At 40.7% G+C, this 12352-nt stretch overlaps 1 pseudogene across 1 annotated transcript; it reads right to left on the bottom strand.

The window, feature by feature from the left end:
* Nucleotides 1–3627: 3627 nt before the first annotated feature.
* On the bottom strand, nucleotides 3628–4133 carry LOC712404 (prothymosin alpha pseudogene; annotated as a pseudogene). Its single transcript, XR_013404512.1, has one exon. The product of XR_013404512.1 is annotated as a prothymosin alpha pseudogene (transcript).
* Nucleotides 4134–12352: the final 8219 nt, after the last annotated feature.

The raw sequence follows: 12352 nt of genomic DNA, 5'->3' as shown, positions 1-12352 counted from the left end.
AAAAGAGCTTAGGGATGAAAAGTGATACAAAATGTATGTCTGATTACTCTCTGTTCTTGAAATGGATTTTGATTTTAGTGGGATATTCAAGAACGACAGAAACAAATATAAAGGCTTAATGATACTGCTGCTGTGATTCTCCTTAGCAACCGAAGACACTCGGTATCCTGGTGTAATGTTTGAAGGACAGAGGGCAGATAGCAACAATATCATGGGCTTGGGTAATATGAAGCCTCAAACTAAGTGCAAATGCAAAGGAGAACATGTGGACAAATGTTTTTTAGATTAAATCACTTCGTCCTGTTACCTCCTCCCTTCCTCACTTCTTTTTTTTTTTTTTTTTTTTGAGACGGAGTCTCGCTCTGTCGCCCGGGCTAGAGTGCAGTGGCCGGATCTCAGCTCACTGCAAGCTCCGCCTCCCGGGTTTACGCCATTCTCCTGCCTCAGCCTCCCGAATAGCTGGGACTACAGGCGCCCGCCATCTCGCCCGGCTAGTTTTTTGTATTTTTTTTAGTAGAGACGGGGTTTCACCGTGTTAGCCAGGATGGTCTCGATCTCCTGACCTCATGATCCGCCCGCCTCGGCCTCCCAGAGTGCTGGGATTACAGGCTTGAGCCACCGCGCCCGGCCTCCTCACTTCTTTTCTTTCTCCCTTTTGCTCTTCCTCCTTCCTCCCTCCCTTCCTTCTTTTCTTCCTTCATTCTTTCTCCCCTCTTTGTTCAAACTCCCTCATGATAACAAACTCTATTTCATTAAAAAAGGAAACCAACCAGATGAATTATCAGGGAATATTTAGGAAGGAGGGCACCAATCTGATCTACAATGTTGACAAGTATGTCTTTGAAAATTACATCCAGGAAGGCCGGGCGTGGTGGCTCATGCCTGTAATCCTGGCACTTTGGGAGGCCGAGGCGGGTGGATCACGAGGTCAGGAGTTCAAGATCAGCTTGGCCAAAATGGTGAAACCCTGTCTCTACTAAAAACTACAAAAATTAGCTGGGCATGATGGCACGTGCCTGTGGTTCCGGCTACTTGGGAAGCTGAGGCAGAAGAATCTCTTGAACTCGGGAGGTGGAGCTTACAGTGAGCCGCGAATGTGTCACCGCACTCTAGCCTGGGCAACAGGTCGAGACTCTGTCTCAAAAAAAAAAAAAAAAAAAAAAAAAAAAGAGAGAGAGAAAATTATATCCTGGGACTACTTTTCTATTCTTTTTGGTTGGCTCTTGGTATCTTGTACCATAGACCATCTGGCCATGAGCCCCAGAAAAGTCCCTGGAGCAATTTTACTTCTTGTGACATGTTTTCACAAGAGATGGTCCTTCAATCTCTCTGGTCTTTATCACAATGTCTAACATTTGTAAACAAAATAATGTCAAAAAGACATAATTCTACCTATCAATATGGAAAGATCAAGTCAAATATTTTCACAAATACAATGTTTCACAAAAGCATTGTTAGTCTTATCCAGATGTGAAAAATACATAATGTAAGAAAATGCTTATTAGGCCTAACTTAAAGAATGAAGGGGAGGGTGATACTGTCCAAGCATGCTTCTACTCCAGACCTCTGTCCCTTGTTCTAAGTGACCATGAAAGGCCATTTCTTTTAATGCCTATTAGTATTTCTTGGGGAAGGGAGATGAGATAGTCTGTGTCTGCACTTTTGGTTAACTTCTCAGCATCTCCGCCTTACCCCATTGTTTCATATAATTGTACATAATTTATAGACTATCATGAAGTTGGCCCCTGTTGGCTTTAAAATTGCACATATTGGCATTGAATTTGCATGACATCCTCCGCTTTTTCTTGAGAATCAGGCGAAATAATTCAGACAGCTTCCCTAGCAGAGGGATGGAGTATCATGGGTGTGCTATAGATCTTAGGGCTTTTTCCTTTCTATTGTAGGCACTGGTTGAACACATAGGTAAATAGTGGTTTTAAAGGCACCAGCAAACTTTTCTCACTTCCCTTAGTGTTCCCATTAACGCTGTCCATAGACGACCATCATTAATCCCTGAGAAAATGCTGCTGCTTCTGCTTGGAATAACTTTACTTCCCTTTTCTGTATGACAAAATCGTATACATTCTTCAAGACCTAGGTTCAAGTCATCTTCCCTATAAGACCTTCTCTGACTTCCCTCCTCTTTGGGTTGAATTTATGTCTCCTTTCCACAGTCATTTTTACATATTATTGCCCTATCACTTCAATTCTAATTATTTGATGTGTTTCTCTCTCAGTAGACTGTAAGCTCTCAAGGGCAGGACTGTCCAGTGTCCCTTCTTTGCAGCTCTAAATATCATGCACATAGTTGATACTTTGTGCATGTGGAATAAACAACCCTTTGGGCTCGTGCACAATCCTCGCTATATCAATTCTTACAGGTTCTTTTTGAACACTTTCATGGTGAGGAGCACATCTTTCTGTTGAAATTCTAAGAGCTCAGGCTCTGACATTTGTTAGGCTGTTCCAATTGCCTGTGAGCCACAACCCAAGAGCCAAAGTACTTAACTTCCCTGAACAACTGTTTTTGTGTAAATATAATGACTAACAATAATATGAACTTTATAAGATTATTCTGGCTGGGCACGGTGGCTCATGCCTGTAATCCAAGCACTTTGGGAGGCCGAGGCAGGTGGATCACTTGAGGTCAGGAGTTTGAGACCAGCCTGGCCAACATGGAGAAACCCCATCTCTATTAATTCGCCAGATATGGTGGTGTGTACCTGTAATCCCAGCTACTTGGGAGGCTGAGGCAGGAGAATCGCTTGAACCCGGGGGGTGGAGGTTCCAGTGAGCCAACATAGTGCCACTGTACTCAGCTTGGGTGACAGAGTGAGACACCGTCTCAAAAAAAGAAAAAAAGGGATTATTCTGAATATTAAATCAGATAATATACCCGAAAAGCTTTTAGAAAAGAACATGGTCATCAATAAGTATTAGCCATCCTCATCTTCATTATTAGAACTGGTTACTAATTTTTTTTTTTTGAACAACTCAGCAAAATAAAATTCCTGTTTATTGTTGGACAACATTGTTTCACACATACATCAAACAGGCCAAAAAAAAAAAAAAAATAGCAACTTCATAGACAAAAAAGGGAAAAAGCAAACCTTTTATCTTTGACCTTTTTAACCATCTCATACAAACCAACTACTTATAGTATAGCTAAGTACATACACAAAAAAGTTACTGGAATGCTCGGAATAAGATTGTTTTTCTGTTGTTGTTTTTGCTTTTTTTACAAGTTTGTTTTTTCTCCTTTGAGATTATAATGAACATGGTCACACCACAAGTAAAGTCAGCTCTGAAGGCTGGTTTGGTCATCCGAGATCATTAAAAATGGCTGACCCTAACAATATGTACAAAAATATAAAATGTAAATAAAAAATACAAACAAATTTCCTTTTTAAAGCACTTTTAAGAAAAAAAGCAGGGTCTTGGAAGTTTTGGTTCTTTTTTCCTCCCCTGTTGCAAATTCTCATCGTTTGGGTTGGGCGGTGGAGAGCGCGTGTCATCTGCAGGTGGCACTGCCCACGGTGGGGGGCCGGCGGGCCTCTCTGCTCGCAGGTGACCACGTTTAGATTCTGAGACGGGAAGTGGAGGGTGAATAGGTCACGGAGGGCTTTTTTTTAGTTTAACTTTTACTTTTTTGCTGTCTAGTCATCCTCGTTGGTCTTCTGCTTCTTGGTATCAACATCGTCATCCTCATCATCTTCACCTGCCCGCCTGCCCATAGCTGACTCAGCTTCCTCATCTTCATCTCCATCCTCTTCCTCACCATCACCTTCTTCTTCCTCCTCCTCTTCCTCCCCACCTTCTTCCTCTTCCTCATCTACCTCATTGTCAGCCTCTTGCTCCCCATTTTCCTCATTCTCAGCATTCCCGTTAGCAGGGGCGTCTCTTCCATTTTCTGCCTCTTCCACAACTTCCTTTTTCTCCTTTAAGTCCTTGGTGGTGATTTCGGAGCTGGTGTCTACGGCTGCGTCTGACATGGTGGGGCACGCCGGTGATCCGATGCAGGGGATTAAAAAGAAAGCGAGAGTTCAGCGACTCTGGCGATAAATCTGCCCGAGTCCGCGGAGCGAGGAGGCAGACGAGGAACAATGCAAAGATGGCTTTTCAGAGCAGCCAGTCTGGTGATTAATTTTATTTTGTGTGATGACTGCATCTCTGCCCACGCAATGATCATTCTGTCCTGTAGAGCTACTCAGAATAGGCCTTGATTCCACCCCAAAAGCGTTCAAGCATTCTAAGGTAGTTCAATACACATTCTCTGTTGCACGCTGCATTGCTTCTCTGAACGTAAGCATTCTCTGTTAGACCATCTCCCTGGCGCATCATAGGTACTCACTTAGTATTTGTTAAATAGATGTTGACTGTAAAATAGCTTCCCTATACTTTTTTATGCTAAATGCTTTCATATCTTGTTAATGTATATTTTAAAACATCTGCTCCCGAACTAAACACAGTGAAGTCACCCTTCCTTTCTCTTGCTATCTTGCTTGTATTAAAGCAGGCTAGGACTTTAGGATGCAGGTTGTGGTAGAAGTCCCTTACTCAGGGGCAGGCTTGGTTTCCTCTCTGAGAGCTGTGGATAGGACACCATCAGTGAACTCTGAGTGGTTGGATACTGCATAGGCAGATAATATCTACTCTAACCGAATGGTCAAAATTCTTAGGGATCATGTCACCTACCTCTCAACCCTCAAGAGAGCTGAGACTTAGATCTGTTGAGAGCTGATAACTCACTTTGTTCTGGCCTTGCTGAAGGAAGCACAGAAGTTAAAGGAAAACATTTTTTTTCATTGTTTTATGAGACAGAGAATGTTGTAAAATTTTAAAAATGTCTTCTCAATGAACAAAAGTAGTATCATCTAATTATACCACTTAGCACTGGAGAACATGTAGTTAGCTCTTGGTCATTGATTTTCTCACAACATCAAAAATGTATTTTTAAGAGAATCAATATAATATGCTTTCTTTAAAGAAAAATTAGTAAAGTGCTGTAAACTACTCAGATATATAATTTTGTATCCTCTGTCCATTAATTATTTGTATTCATTTAGGTATAGGTTTGACTGCATATAACAGGAAAAAAAGGAACTTTTAATGAGATAGAATTAAAAAAGTTCAGGGGCAGAAAGTCCAGCCCTGATGGAGATATTGTATATCTGTGCAGTTCAATATGGCAATGCTTCTGAGCATTATGGTATAGGGAAAAAATATGGTAGTGTCTACAGAGCACTTGAAGTATGGCAAGTGAGACCCACAAAGTGAATTTTTAATTTATTTACTTTTAATAAGTTAATCTCAATAGCCACATGTGGATGACATACTGGACAACACAGCTCTAGCATTGCATTTCTATTCCAGGGGACAGGAAAAGAGAAAGGAGGGGGAAAACTGATCACTTTCCCTTTTAAGAGATTTTCCAAAGGTGCCATATAGCGCTTTTGCTTTCATCTTACTTGATAACAATTACTAGCGTGGTGAAACTTAATTGCAAAGGGGGCAGGGAACTATAATTTTTTTTTTCGAGACAAAATTTCACTCTGTTGCCCAAGTGGAGTACAGTGGCACCATCTCGGCTCACTGCAACCTCCCCCTCCTGGGTTTAAGCGATTCTCATGCCTCAGCCTCCTGAGTAGCTGGGACCACAAATGTGTGCCACCATGTCCGGCTAATTTTTGTATTTTTAGTAGAGACAGGGTTTCACTATGTTGACCAGGCTGGTCTCGAACTCCTGGCCTCAAGTGATCCACCCCCTCAGCCTCCCAAAATGTTAGAATTACAGGTGTGAGCCACCACACCTGGCCAACTATAATCTCTTATGGTGTGTGGAGTTGTGTTCAGTGAAAATTCAGGGTTCTGTTCTGTTCCTAAAGAGGAAGAGGAGAATGGGTGTAAGGATTGGCATAGAGTCTCAGGCACTTTACACAATTTCCATGTAATTATAATTTTTTCATAAATGAGGTTTGCAATATCACAGAGTCTCATTGTTGCCTAATTCACTTAATTATTCACTCATTTCAGGACTTTTAAGGTCATTTAATAATTTACTCAACAAGACTCACTGAGCATATGTTACATGCCAGGTGTTGTTCTAGAGATGTGGTGGTACTTAAGACAGAGACCATTCCTGCCTTCATGGAGCTTGCTTTCTAGGTAGACATTCTGTTTTCTGAAGCTGCTGTGGTCTGGATCAGCATTGCCAATAGAACTTTCCGTGATAATGGAAGTGTTCTTATTGTACGAATACACGCTAGTCCCTAGCCACGTGGCTACTGAGTCCTTGAAATATTTCTAATATGACTAAAAAACTAAATTTTAAATTTTAGTTAATTTTAATTAACTAAGTAGATGTAAATAGTCACACATGAGCAGTGGCTACCAAACTGGGCAGCAAAAGTCTAGAGCACTTCAATGTTTACTTCTGCTTCAAACTTGTAGCTCTTACTCAGGGTCAGCAGCAAGACTGCCCTTGTCCCTGGCACAGTGATGGCTCTGTGGCTTTAACTTCAGGCTTTCACTAGTCAGCTCTTCTAACTCACCCTCACATGGTCATCGGCTCACCACCCCTCACCCCAGTGAGGTGCCAAGGTGGCTGGAGAGAAGGGGCACAGTGCCAGCCCATGCCATTCCCAGTCCACCTTGCCCCTTTGTCTCTCCACCTGCACTTCAGGAATGAACTTCAGGCCTGTGTGACCTCCTGCCCCATGATGAGCAACGTCTTACAGGGACCTTTTGCATCATTTGACACAGCTGACTAGTCTCTCCTGGAAACTATACATCTTTGTTTCCATGATCCCATTCCCTCTCGGTTCCTTTCCTAGCACACTGGCCGCTCTTCTCAGTTCCCTTTGCCGATGCCTTCTTATTTCTCCAATTTCCAAGCATCTCTACCTGACCCAGGGCTTCATTTTCAAACCCCTGCCCTACCTACTCAAGGAGTTCCCATTGAGTCTCCCAGCTTTAAATAACACTCATGAGTTTATGACTCTCAAATTTATAGCTTCAGCCTGGACGTCCTCCCTGAACTATGATGTATATACTCAACTGTCTACTCAACACCTCTGCTGGGAATTTTTGAAAGGTAACTTCACTTAATGTGTCTAAAAACGGAACTATCTTCCCCACTCCCCTGCTTTTCCCACAGTCATTCCCAGCTCAGTAAATGCAACTCTGGTCCAATTGCTGAAGTCTAAAACCTTGGAGGTGTCCTTGATTTCTCTCTTTTTCTCACTCCTTGCAATAAAAGACCAGAAAATCTTGTTAGTTCTACCTTCAAAATACGTCCAGAATCTGCCTACCTCCTAAAATCTTCATTGCTACCATGCTGGCTCAAGTCACAGTCATCTCTTGACTGGCTTATTGTAATGGTCTCATGACTAGTTTCATTGTATTTCCCACTTTACTTCATTCTTCTCAAGACAGCAGCCAGAGATCCTAGTAAGAGATGACCTTTCCTTACTACCTTATGTAAATAATATCCACCAGCTTTCCCCATCATACTCAATCTGTTTTATTCTTCTCTGTAGAACTTGTTATCTGATTTGCCTATCCAGTTTTATTGGTTTACTCTCTGTCTCCATTTCCATTATGTGCTGGTGGGGATATGAAGGGTGCAACCTCCACACGTCTAGGCACTTTGTTTCTTCACTGCCAAATCTTCAACACCTAGAACAGTGCTTGGCACTTAATAGGGCTCAATATTATTTGTTGAATGAACGAATGAATGGGCAAATGACATCTCCTTCAGAAGAAATTCTCATCATATTACATGATTATGACCCACTTTCATCATTGATGGGGAGACTGAAGCACAGGGAGACTAAATGACTTCTGTTTTTATTTTTATTGTTTTGAAGACAAGGTCTCATTCTGTTGCCCAGGCTGGAGTGCAGTGGTGTAATCATAGCTCACTGCATCATTGAACTCTGGGCTCAAGGGATCCTCCCACCTCAACCTCCTGAGTAACTAGGATTGCAGGCACATGCTATCATGCCCAGCTAAGTTTTTTTTTTTTTTTTTTGTAGAGATGGGATCTCACTATGTTTCCCAGGCTGGTCTTGAACTCCTGGGCTCAAGTGATCCTCCTGCTTTGGCTTCCCAAATTGTTGAGATTACAGGTGTGAGCCACTGCGTCTGGCCCCAGACTAAGTGACTGTATACGTGAATACATGAATGTTAGAATTGAAAGGCACAGTGAAGATAATCTAGACGAACTCCGTCATCTTATATAGAAGTGGAAATAGGGGAGGATGGAGAGGAGAAATGGCATGGTCATAGTTAACCACTGGACCCAAGCTAGCACTCAGGTATCCTGACTTCCTGTCCAGACCTCTTTTCTTCTCTATTTACTCTTGTATTTATTCTCAGTAGTCGAATCTGGGCAAAAAGTCCTCTTCATATCTTACCTACAACTTTCTTCTCTTACTACCTTGTTATTGGTTGCAAAAACTTTATGGAAACCTCATTAAACTAATTGAAACCGATTTCGTACTCTTCCTCAAGTTATTTGACAAAGTTTTACTCTAGAGAAGAGAAATTCCATGGGGAAGTCAGTCTCTTGATAGTATGTGGCTTACTTTGTTTTAAATAGTTCAAGAATCTTGACATTTAATCATAGCCCTTGGACTTTGAGTAGGGGGATAGGTTTTCTGCATCAAACAGGATGGGAGAATCTTTGGGTTTGCTGCTTCCTGTGGTGTTTGTTTATTTCTTAGATGTTCTAAATTCAAATATTAACCATGATACCGATCCCCTGAATTTTCCTTATTTGTGTGATTTATCTTAGACAGCATCTACTTTGTTTTCTAAAAGCCCTCAGGACCGTTGGTGATTTTTCCTTGGGGACAAAGTCTGATCATTGAATTGCAGTAGCAACCACCATCCAGTACCAATAGAAGGCAGCCTAATGTTGTTGGAAGAGCACAGGTTCTGAGTTAGTAATCTGGCAAATAACTAGTGTGTGGCCTTGAGAAGCACGTTAATCCTGCTGTGCCTCTGTTGCCTCACTGATAAACAGAGGAAGTTGGAGTAAAATCTCTCTACCTATGGTAGATTGTAATATTTTTCAGTTAGGCTTTCTAACTGGTAATTCTATTTGAATTTTCTTATGTAATAATGGTTTTCGTTTGACTTATATCTTTCTCCCCTAGGTTTACATATTAGGGATTTTGCTTGCAAGCAACAGAGGCCTGTTCAAACTAGCTTAGACAAAAAGGAGAATTTATTTGAGGAATAAGGGCCTGTTCCTGGTATCCAAGTACACATGGGCTGAATTAGGGATTAAAAAGTCAAGAATCAGGGATACTCTCTGCATCTCTGAGATGCCATGGTCTCCTTCTGTACTACTTTTCTTGCTCTAGAGTACTCATTTCTCAATGTTTAAAGGTTCAAGGATTTGTTAAACTTCAGCATGTGCCCTTACATGAGGAATCCTGACACACACTGATTTGTTTCCTTCTGTCCACATCACTGACTTTTGTTTTCTTTGTTGATTCTGTTCTTTACTATTCAAGGTATATTTTTAGTTCTTTAAAATTATATTTTAAAAGCATTTCACATATGAAATTGGAGATATGGGAAAAAATGGGGATACATCTTATAGCAGAGAATCAAAGTGTATCAAATCATTCAAATCATATATATATGAACATATATATGAACTTACGCATATATACATATGTGTGTGAATATATACACACACATATATATATACACACACATATATATATTTTTTTGAGATGGAGTCTCGCTCTGTTGCCCAGGTTGCAGTGCAGTGAATCTTGGCTCACTGAAACCTCCGCCTTCCGGGTTCAAGCGATTTTTGTGTCTCAGCCTCCTGCCTAGCTGGGACTACAGGCATGCACCACCATGCTTGGCTAAATTTTGTATTTTCAGTACAGACAGGGTTTCACCCTGTTGGCCAGGCTGGTCTTGAACTCCTGACCTCAGGTGATCTGCCCGCCTCGGCCTCCCAAAGTGCTGCGATTAGAGATGTGAGCCACTGCACCCAGCCCATATATATATTTTAATCTTACTTCTCAGGGATCATATGTGGTGAAAAGTCAACAGACTGGATTAAAAGTGGTTAATATTTATTAGACTTGGTATACTTACCTCACAGTTCTTTACAATGATTTTGCTGAGCATGGGCATTGAACATGTCCTTTCTGCTGCCTTGAGGGCTTTGCCCTTGATTTAACTGTCTGGAAATTGTGTTTGCAAATTTCTGCCAAGTTGGCATAACTCAATTGCTTTTTTTATGTTCAATGGATTTGTTGATCCAGATGTGTTGAATGCTGACTTTGTGTATGTTTTACAATCCAGATTGCTTAGAGCTTCTTAATTAAGAAGAAAAGGATTAGCCGAGATTGGAAGTGGAAGCACATCTTTGGTGAATTAATAATTCAGTAAACTGGCCATTTGCCTGATAGCAAAATTGTTGAATTGGTTAATCTTGTGAATTGACTGTTGGTAATTTGACCGTCTGGCAAACTACTGTTGACGAATTGATTTTAGGTGAATTGCTGCTTTTGCACCGAGTGTGATGAGTGACAGGTGGTAGATGCTCAAGAGCTGTGGAATGAATAAAATATATCAAAATGATGTCAGCATTATTAGTTTTTATCATTTGGAAAGGGCTTGTGCCAGAAGTGAGATTGCTTGAAGCAGCTAGAAAAGAACTTACCTGAGAGATAGACATAGTGTTCATATATTATCTTGCAACAAAAAATACCAACTGTCCAAACTAATACATGAAATCCATATTTGAACTTATTAATTGATACCCTGTATTTGCATAATACCTTATGCATATTTCAAAGCCCTTTCACCTTCATTACTTCATTGGAGTCTCATTGTAATCCTGTGATGTCAATGAAATATGAATTAATCATTGCCAATGTACAGTTTTAGATGAGACATCATTTAGATTAGGTTTTAGCTGCAAGGGTCAGAATCTAAACGTAGATAGAAGTCAAGAAGCTCACAGTCTGGGATAGAAATGTTCTCTCTCTATCTTGTTCCTCCATTCTTTATAGTGTTCATTCCCAAGGTCACTGCCTAGCCCCAAATGGTTGCTGGAGCTCCAGTCATAATGGCAGCATCCTGTTATCAGAAAGCAGGAAGAGATGAAATAAGGCATGTCCCCTTCCTTGAGATTTCAAGGGAGGCTGGGTAATGTAATTTTCATTCCAGGTGGGCATGTGCCCTGATAAAAATTCAGGGGTTCTAATACTATAGAAGGAAGAAGGAGAAAATAACTATTAGGAACACTAGCGATTTCTGCTCCAGGGTAAATCAAGCACAAAGCCTGGGCACAAACTTGGATATTCTGATTCCCAGACCAGAAGTTCCCTTCACTGTGGTTTCCCATCTCAGTCAGGTTTACTTTATGAAAATAATTTTGTTTAATTTTTACTTTTAAAAAAAGTCGACAGATAAAATTGTATGTATTTGTCACGTATGACAACATTTTGATATATATATACATATACACACATGTTGTGGAATGACAAAATCTAGCTGACTTACATTACTTCACAAAGTTATTGTTTTTACATTACTTCACAAAGTTATTGTTTTAAAATGTATTCTCAGTAATTGAGTAAAATTTACATTCAGCAAAATGTACAGACCTTAAGTGTACAATCTAATGAGTTTTGACAAATTTATACTTCTGTGAACCAACTTCCCAACAAGATGTAGGATATTTCTATCACCCTGGAAACCTCTCATGATTCCTTCCAGGCAATCTCCACCCCTCCTCAGGCAGCCACTGATCTAATTTCTATCATCATGAATTAGTTTAACCTGTCCTAAGCTTGTTTAAATGAAAGCATGTACTCTTTTGTATCTGGCTTCTTTCACTTAAAATAGTATTTTTGAGATTCATCCATATTGTGGGTTATGATTGTTTTTATTTAGTGAGTAGCATTCCAAAAACCACTATGTGTGTGTGTGTGTGTGTGTGTGTGTGTGTGTACATTTTTTTTCTCTTGGTGGTGGATACTGGGTTGATTTCTTTTCTTCTTTTTTTCTTTTGCTGTTATGAATAAAAGTGGCTAGAAACTTTCACATTCCCATTTTTTTTTTCTACTTTATTTTAGGTTCTGGGGGTACATGCTGGGGCTTGCTACATGGGTAAATGGCGTGTCACTGAGGCTTGGTATATGAACGATCCCATTACCAAGGTGGTGAGCACAGAGCCCAATAGGTAGCCTTCCAACCAACACCCCCACCCACACTCCCCACTCAAGTAGTCCCTAGTATCTATTGTTCCCATCTTTGTGTCCAGCTGTTTTCAATGTTTAGCTCCCACTTATAATTAAGAACATGTGGTATT

Source organism: Macaca mulatta, chromosome 14 (genome assembly GCF_049350105.2).
Source record: "Macaca mulatta isolate MMU2019108-1 chromosome 14, T2T-MMU8v2.0, whole genome shotgun sequence".
Taxonomy (NCBI): Eukaryota; Metazoa; Chordata; class Mammalia; order Primates; family Cercopithecidae; genus Macaca; species Macaca mulatta.
This window is presented reverse-complemented; position numbering and strand designations above follow the sequence as displayed.